The sequence below is a fragment of the Puma concolor genome, chromosome A1, assembly GCF_028749965.1.
Source record: "Puma concolor isolate L17-30 chromosome A1, mPumCon1.1.hap2, whole genome shotgun sequence".
NCBI classification, from domain to species: Eukaryota; Metazoa; Chordata; class Mammalia; order Carnivora; family Felidae; genus Puma; species Puma concolor.
The window spans coordinates 1,359,520-1,368,356 of NC_141667.1; the positions used below are offsets into that span (position 1 = coordinate 1,359,520).

Below are 8,837 nucleotides of genomic sequence, written 5' to 3' on the forward strand. Positions count from 1 at the left end.
CTCTCTGGCCTCCGCCTGGAGGCGCCACGGCTCCTCTTTGGCTGCCTGGCCGGTGAGGCTGTCCGCCCACGGCAAGTGTCTGTGCTGTGGATAGCTGCCTGGGAAACAGGGCTTTTCTCTCCTCGCATCCTGAGGAGCTGCACAAGAAGACAGCCTGAGGCCCAGCCAGTGACAGAGGTGAGACAGGAGTGTCTCCACTCCCTTCTGAGACTCGGTTCTGGAAGGAGGGCCTCTAGGGCCAGGGCCTGGCTCCTTCCTGGCAGAGGCACCTGCCACACTCCTGCCCAGAGTCGGAGGGCTACGGCCACTGCTGTATGACAACAGCAAAGAACAACGAAGAGTCCACAGCTAGAACCTGAGGGCGGGGTCCTGGTGAAGGTGGGGAGGACGGAGGGTCCACGGGGGGAGGATGGAGGGTCCAGAGGGGGGAGGAGGGAGGGCCCAGGGGGGGAGGAGGGAGGGTCCAGAGGGGAGGATGGAAGGTCCAGAGGGGGAGGATGGAGGGTCCAGAGGGGGGAGGAGGGAGGGTCTAGAGGGGAGGATGGAGGGTCCAGAGGGGGGAGGATGGAGGGTCTAGAGGGGGAGGACGGAGGGTCCATGGGGGAGGACAGAGGTTCCACAGGAAGAGGACGGGGAATCCACAGGGGGAGGACAGAGGGTGTACATGGGGAGGATGGAGGGTGTACATGGGGAGGGCAGAAGTCCACAGGGGGAGGATGGAGGGTCCACAGGGGGAAGATGGAGGGTGTACATGGGGAGGGCTGAGGGTCCACAGGGGGAGGACGGAGGGTTCACAGGGGGAGGACGGAGGGTGTACATGGGGAGGACGAAGGGTGTACATGGGTAGGGCAGAGGGTCCACAGGGGGAGGAAGGAGGGTTACAGGGGGAGGATGGAGGGCTCACAGGGGGAGGACAGAGGGTCCACAGGGGGAGGACAGGGGGTCCACAGGGGGAGGACGGAGTGTCCACGGGGGAGGATGGAGGGTGTACATGGGGAGGGCTGATGGTCCACAGGGGGAGGACGGAGGGTCCACAGGGGGAGGACTGTGGACTCTGATACGGGCCTGGAAGGGGCAGTGTGGTTGTGATGTGACAATGTGCCAGGGAGGGTGGTGACAGTGGAGGCAGAGCCCCACCCGCACCCACCGAGGAGGGGAGAGGGAGAAGAAGAGGAGGGACCATGAGGGGGAAAAGTTGACACAGAAGGACCTGGAACAGACACGCTGTGTTACCAAGCAGAGGGCCCCCGGGGCTTCGCGTGCACGAGGGGTGGAGGGTCACCGAACAGAGGGCCCCTGGGGCTTCGCGTGCACGCGGGTGGGGTGAAGCGTAACTGTCGCACTCAGAGACCTGGAGCTGTGGCCGCCAACAGCCACAGGCTCGTCCCTGAGCAAATTCCTCCTGATCTCTGTCCTTCCGGAATGTGAGGGGCTCACAGTTAAATGCACAACTTCGGGGTGCCGGGCCGGGAGAGAGACACATGCAAGGAACAGCTTTCCCGTGTTCCTGAAGCCTTCCCGCGTGGTCCCGGGTCAGCGGCAGGAGCAATGGGGTACTCCGAGGGGGCCCTTTCTTAGGGGCGGAGGCAGCCTGGAACGTTCTGGAAATGGGTGTCACCGGGCAGGCCCCTTCCTTGCAGATACCGCTCCAGGGGCTTCTCCCGCCTGTCACAAACAGCACCCACACCAGGGGACCTTGGGCAGAGCCTCTCCCGCGCAGCCCCCTGACCCGGGAAGTTTGTGCAACCGCCAGAGAGCAGTCCGGGCAGGCTTCCTGGGCTTGCGGGGCAGGAGGGCCCAGAAGACGTCTGGCAGCAAGTCCCGAAGAGCCATCGTGGGAGCCGCCCACTGCCCGCCCCGGGGACAAGCGGCCGGCCGTGTGAGCACAGCAGGGCCGCTCGGGGACTGCCCGGCCCCGATGACACCCCACACCCCCTTGCAAAGAAACGCCCTCTTGCTTCCGTATTTACCTTGCAACAGAGCGGGGGTCTGAGAGGGTCGAAGCCCCGTGAGGGCTGGCGGACGCCGGGGCAGGGGCCCGGGCAGGGTGTCCCCCTGCAGCTGCCGCAACGGGCCCTAACAACGGCTCTATTACCGCCCGCCCGCCCATCGGCCCGGGCGCCCTCCAAATTAGCCACAAAGAAGCCCGCCTGTCAATATTAATTCCGCCGCAGAGATGACTTGTTACGGGAGAACAAAGGTGCTCGGCTTGGGCAGAACAACTTAACTCCTTGTCTCATAAAATTTAAGCTGCTATTGATCGCCTCCTTCCATTGTGTGAAGGATTAAGGATGTGCGCACACGCAGGCGCGCACACGCAGGCGCGCACACGCACACACGCGCGCAGACACCGGCCGGGAGGGGGCTCGCCCGCGCCCCCATCGCTCAGGCGGGCTCGGCCCTCCCCCCCCGCACCCCCGGAACCATTCAGCAACACGAGGCAAATTAAATCAATGGATTCATCCTAGCAGATGGCCACTTTAACACTCAGTTAGCCTTTAGATAATTGAGCGTTGACTCCGGAATCATAAAATGGATGGCTCGTTTGTACATTTTACTGAAATAGATCGCCGAGGTTAAATAAATGAAATCCCATTTGTCAGGCGGTAATAAATGGTCTCCCCTTCTGCAAACAGCTCTGTTTGGCCTAATAAATACAGGGACGTTACAGCGCTCCTCCCTTGATAGGGTTACAGCTTAATGAAATGGTCTCCCCTCTGCTTGTTTCTGCCTCCTCCTGCACCGTGTGATAAGTAGCAAACCAACGAAGCTTGTAATTACAATCTTACAGAAACCCGGCCAATCTGTATATAAATCTCACCCTCCAATTACAAGATGTAATAATTTTGCAGTCAAGCTGGTAATGAGGTCTAATACTCACGCCTGCGCTAATCCCCCCTGGATGCTGACTCTATCAGATGTTAGCTTTGTAATTATACTGGCAGAAAATCATTATTTCATGTTCAGCAGAAAAATGAGGTTGGTGGGAAGTTAATTTTCTCTATGCTCTGTGAAGCGTAGACAAAATTTTAATGATTTAATCATTATGGTTACCCCTTCTGCAATTGACCCACGTTACTCGTGTAGAAACATTGGCACATTTAAAAGTCCCTGTTACCCGATAAAGCTTGCCAGGTATGCAGCTTTTAATGTAAGAATAACTGTATACAATTAAACTATTACCCTGCTGCTAGGGAAAGTTCATTGTATTTTTAGTTTTCATTATTGGCGTGTATGATTCACGGAGATGCTTATGTCTTGCCCACACTCTAATAAATGGCTAATTTAAAAAAAAAATGAATTATGCTTTCCCGATTATGTCAACCCCGCAAAACATCATCATAAAAGGCCGATGCAAGCAGGTGATTGCTGTGTGTCGGCCTGAGAAGTCATGGCTACTGGGTCTCCTGTTAGGAATGAGAACAAAATGGGGGGGGGGGGGAGTTGCCAAGACCCCATTTGGGGACTGTGACTTCTCGGATAGAGGCTTTAATATTTCCAAGGCTGGATGGGGCAGTGTTTAAAACAATGCACTCTCAAATGTAAGTGAAGTAATTTGCTTCTAACAGTATTTTCATTCCATATTTTTGGTAACATTTTGGGGACATGGGGAAATCACACACGTGCGCACACACACGCATGCGTGCACACACACACTTGGCATTTCACACCTGTGCACACACACGGCATTTCAAGCAAGTTACAGGCTAAAGGAAAGTAAGGGAGGAAGGTTATTAGCATCACACTCTCCAGGAAGATAAATTTAGTGGTAGACTTTTGAAAACATAAAACAGCATCCTCCCTGTGCTGTATTCGTGGTAAACCTAGCTTCGTTCTGAAACCCTAAAAACGTCAGAGAAACGTTTCTGGCGGCCTGGTCTACGCTTGCCGGTAGCTTAGCTCCCTCCTTGCTTCCATCCCCCCTGCTCGGGGTGTTGGCAATCCCACACGACAGGTGGACCGATGTCCCAGTGAGTCACGCACGGTGCTCAGGGTACAGTCGCGCTCCCCGTTCCAGGTTTACCTTTCCCCCCCGTCCATGCTTTTCTGCGAAAGTGAAGTCTTCTGAGTAGACTTGACCCGCCTGCCTCCCTAGGACCATCAGCTGCCTGGGGTGGGCCCCCGAGGACAGAGATGCAGCAGTTTGTGCGTTGGTGTCACGAGCAGGGGTAGCCGCGCAAAGGAGGAGACCCCAAGGAGGCGAGCCGCCATGGCTAGGGGCGGGGCAGGAGGAAAATTCGCGACCGGTAAAACAGCCTTTTGCTGAACCTCATCCACGTGGAGAGACTGGCAGATAAAATTTCACGCACATTATAATGATAATTTCCAGCCAGGTGCATGTGGGTGAGTCAACCTCGGAAGTTGGTTTCTTCCTTCACAAAAGGCCAATCACAGCTCTTGGAACATCAAGATAATTAAAGAATCTGCCTTGTTGGGATGCAAGCCAAAGGGACGATTCTCAGCCGACGCTGTGTCGGTCCCACGCGTCAGCACAGCTGAGGATCTTGGGAGACACAGAAGGACCCTTGCACCGAGGTGGCATTCATTTTTTTTTTTTTTTAAGAACAACTTTCCTTCCACCTAATCCAAAGAACGGTGCATCTCAACTGCTCTGTTTCCTTCTTGAGGTAAGTAGGGTGTGGCTGTCTTGACCTTTTGCAAGATGGGAGTGAGTGGTTGGCAGATTATAGTCTGGTCTGAGTGGTGGGTTTAGAAGGTCCGAGCAGCTCCCCCCCCACCACAGGTGCTCAGTCTAGGACTCGGCTCTCATCTGTGTGTACGTATGTGTGTGTGTGTGCGAGTACTTGTCTATCATCCAGCATCTATCAGCTATTATCTATCTATCTATCTATCTATCTATCTATCTATCTATCTTTCTCCTCCTCCTTCTCCTCCTCTTTCTTCTTCTTCACCTTCATCATCATCATCATCTCCTGCTGGTTTTGTTTCTCTGGAAAACCTGTTTAACCCTGTGGTCAAAACTCAGTATTTATTTCTGTGAAGGGGACAGGCATTAATCTGCAGAGTAACCAGATTCTCTACCAAAGGAAGACATTTTTCTTTCCAAAAAAAAAAAAAAACCCAAATAACAGACTATGTGACTAAGCACAGGAGGAGACTGGTGAAGCACACCAGAGCCGTGTGACGGCGCGTCCACTCAGTGCACCGGGCGCGAGTGTCCCCTGCTTCTCCCCCCACAGCCTCCGAGGCTGGTCTTCGGCAGGGAGGCATCAGCTCCAAGGGCAGATCTCTGGCTCCGAAGGAAGGCAGGTTAGTGGATTTCGATGCAAATGGTTTGCTTGTATTTCTAGGTTGTTTTATTTTCGCATAGTTTCTGCAAACTCCCCCGAGTCCTTTGTGGAGGAGGCAGGCAGGACTCGTGCGTGCACATCAGTAAAAAGGAAATATCAACCCTAACTAAAAACGAGATGTTTGGGTGGCCGTGGCATGCTGGGGTCAGATGCCTGGCACTGACATTTGGGGTCACAGAGGGCGCCTCTGCCACGTTCCCCACCACGTGCCCGTCGGTGCCGCCGTGGGATGCCGCGCGCACTTGCCCCAGGAAGGTCCAGCCTAGAGTTCGCTGCAGGCAGGATCAAGAAGGCAGTCAATGTGGGTTTGAGTCCTGGCTGGACATTCGACTGTGCGGTCAGACACTGAGACGGCATACTGGATAATCGTCCTCCTTCAGGGAGATCTTCCGAGGGTCGAATGCGCAGGTGCTGTGTGGCACAGTGGCCGGAAAACGGCGGTTTCTTGGAAAATGTCGCCGTGGTCTAACCCGGATTTTGAGTCAACCCTGCCCGCGACTGACACAGCAATGTGTCTGGCGGTAGGAGGCAGTGTTCTGGGAGCGCGCTCTTTGTCAGCCACGCCGGTTTGGAGGCGGATGTGGTGCGGCGGCCGCGGGACGGGAAGCCACTCTGCTGAGCGCGGGGACAAGGGGCGCCGATCCTGAGGCACAGCCTGCAGACGGCGCCACCTCCCACTACTAACCCGTCCCCACGTCCTTTGCTCCTGTGCGCAGGAAGCACGATGACAGCAGCTTCGCCAAAGTTCTTCTTCCTGTGATGAGACGGCAGAGATTCTGCTAGATATTGGGAAAATGGAGGACGCGCTCAGGGTTTCTCTTCTCCCTGACGTCTTCGCCGTGGTTACGTTGGCGCCCAGGCAGCGTGTGCGCGGGACCCGGTGGGCGCGTAAGGAGCGAGCGGGACCACGTCCACATCCTCCCCGCCCTCGGGTGGCCGGCGCATCCCTGACGCCCACCAGGACCAGAAGGCCCCGCGAGAGGACTTGGCTGGTGACCTCGCGGCAGGAGACTGTCGCGGCTCAAAGAAGCTACCGGCACCAGAAGCCCAGCGTGCTCCCTGTGGACCCGGTTTCCGGGACCGTGACCCCCAGCTAGATGTGGCCAGCGGAAGGGCTCGGCTTGCAGTCCAATGAGGGTGATTCTTAAGATTCAGACTTTCGACGGGGAGAGACAAGGGTCTCTCTGTTCCATGCCCTGGTCGGTGACCCGAGGAGAGCTACCGAGCTCCTTACGGCTCAGCACCCTTCTCCCCGAAGCGCAGACCCAACAGCACTTCCCGTGGCTGCCGTGAGGTGGGGAGTGGTTGGCAGGGAACCGAGTTGGTGGAGACACGGATTTGGAGTAAAACCAGGCTTCCGCCCTCCTCCCTATGGCCCCTTTCACTAAGATGCTCCCTCACACACACACGTGCACACACGCGCCAGCACACCTCTAAAAGCAATGGAAGTGGAGAACTGCCCAAAGTCAAGAGCGGGAGAGGCCGGGATCCTACTGCGTGATACTCAGCCCACTCCATGCCCCCCTCTGCTCCGCGCCCCGGCTCCGGGCGCCCCGCCCCCATCTCTCCCTGAACGTGTCCCCTGCCGTGTCCCCAGCAGGGCTACTCCATAGCGTCTGACCAACAGTCTGCCTTGGTCTCCTGGCCTTTCCCACATGCGGCTTCATGGCAGTCGGAGGAGGGAAACCTCCTGCAGACCCCCCGTGGGAAGCGGGGGAGGGGGCCTTTAGCTTGTTTGTGCCGAACCCTGACTGCCACACTAAACGCAAATGTCCTTTCAAGTTACTGACGACCGATGCCAATTTCTGAGATGGTTTTCCTATAAATGTAGGGGACAGTATCCTGTGGTTTGCAAACCACGAGTTACGACTCTCCCTTTATATGTGTGTTGGTTGGTTTCCCGCTGCAGTGAAGGAACCAGTTTCACAGCGGGGGGCTGGGGACCCCCCCAGATCACCTCTCAGATGAACACAGTCCAGTTTCCCAAATTCCTGGGACTAAAAATAATTCTATCCCATGAAAGGGCAATTTTTTGAAATGACGAAATCCCTCATTAGGTGAAGGGTCCCCCCCCTCCCCCTTTAAAGTCTGGTAACTCCTTCGTTTGTTTGTTAAACCTTTCATATTAAGGGTTGAGAGATGATAAGATTCCCCATGGACAGATGGCTATGTTTTTCTACGTTTCCTGTTTTTATTTTAATCACAGATAGTTATTGAGACTCGGTATCAGAATTGTACTTTTGATTCCTAATATACGCCAAAATACATTTTATCAAATATTTATAGTAGAGTCATGCATAAAGCATATAACCTCGAGAACACGAACTATCAATTTGTACTGCTCTGGACTCCATTTGGCGAGTTAAGGGATTAGGAATGAGATTTAAGGAAAAGCCAAAGGGTACATTTGTTTGTGATAAATATTTTAAGCATCTGTCATAAAATGTGGCCAACCCTGTCTGCACTTTGATGACTGATTTCCATGTTTTATCTCTCTCCTCACCCCGAGTTCTTTTTGTACATTTTCGCAGATAACTGCCGTGATTTTTCTTGCCCTGAAATTTCTGAAGTTCACTTGGAGGAACTCTTTCAGAACGGTGGACTTTGGGGGGAGGGCTTGAAAAGAAAGAGCCCAACCTCCCGCCCCCGGACAAGGACTCTGCACGTGAAGCCGGAAAGGTCTAGATGTCTCACGGCAAATCTTGCCGATGGGCGGAACCAGGCTGGACGCAAACCCCTCTGCACACTCTGATGGTGCCTGCTCTGCAATTTCTGTCCCGTCTTGATAAGGAACAGTTCTTTCTATCAGTGCGCCTGCCCGGAGGGTATACAGTTCGACACAGGTTTCATGCCGCAGGTCTTCTCACTTTTAGAAGGTCCACCTCAAGATAAAGCACTTGATTTCACCCTCGGGGTAAGCGTTGACTCCCACACATTTAGAATCTTCTTCTTGGCAGATGGAGTTTCTCCTCTCGGAGGAGAGTATTTGCATTTTTTGGATTGGGGGAGATTTTGACAAACCGGAAGTCCTTTGAATCATAATAAAGCATGTTGGAATGGTGTCGAACATGTTTATTAAAAATACATGTGTTTGCATTGGCAAGAAGCCTTTCAGAAAATGCCCAGAGTTCCCAGGCACTTTTCAGATTCTCTAGATAGTAAGTGATCACTTTTCAGTTTTCATAAGCGTGCCGAGTTGCCTTACATCCTCGTGTGTCAGGAAGTGCGGCGAGTAAAGAGCTGTGCCTCGCCTCCAGAGCTCCCGTTCGTTATCCCGACACCGTTGGCTGTTGCTACATGATAGGTTATTTTGGGGACAGAGGTATCATTTCTTCTACATCCAGTAAAAACGACCCTAAACTTTTTCAGAAGATGAACATCCTACTTTTAACTGCCATCATAATTAAAGAGACCCAGTGAAAACTGGGGACTATTAGATGTGCTAGTGACGAATTCTTGTAGCATCCTTCCTCCGTAAACGTCTTTGTTTCCCCTCCTCCCCGCAGGCAGCTCCCCCCTCCCCAG

At 54.1% G+C, this 8,837-nt stretch overlaps 1 long non-coding RNA gene across 1 annotated transcript; it reads left to right on the top strand.

The window, feature by feature from the left end:
- The first annotated feature begins 4,473 nt into the window (after positions 1-4,473).
- Positions 4,474-8,374, top strand: LOC147583983 (uncharacterized). The gene is made up of 2 exons (XR_015255053.1): positions 4,474-4,628; positions 6,029-8,374. It is a non-coding gene; the product is annotated as an uncharacterized LOC147583983 (long non-coding RNA).
- The last annotated feature ends 463 nt before the right edge of the window (positions 8,375-8,837 follow it).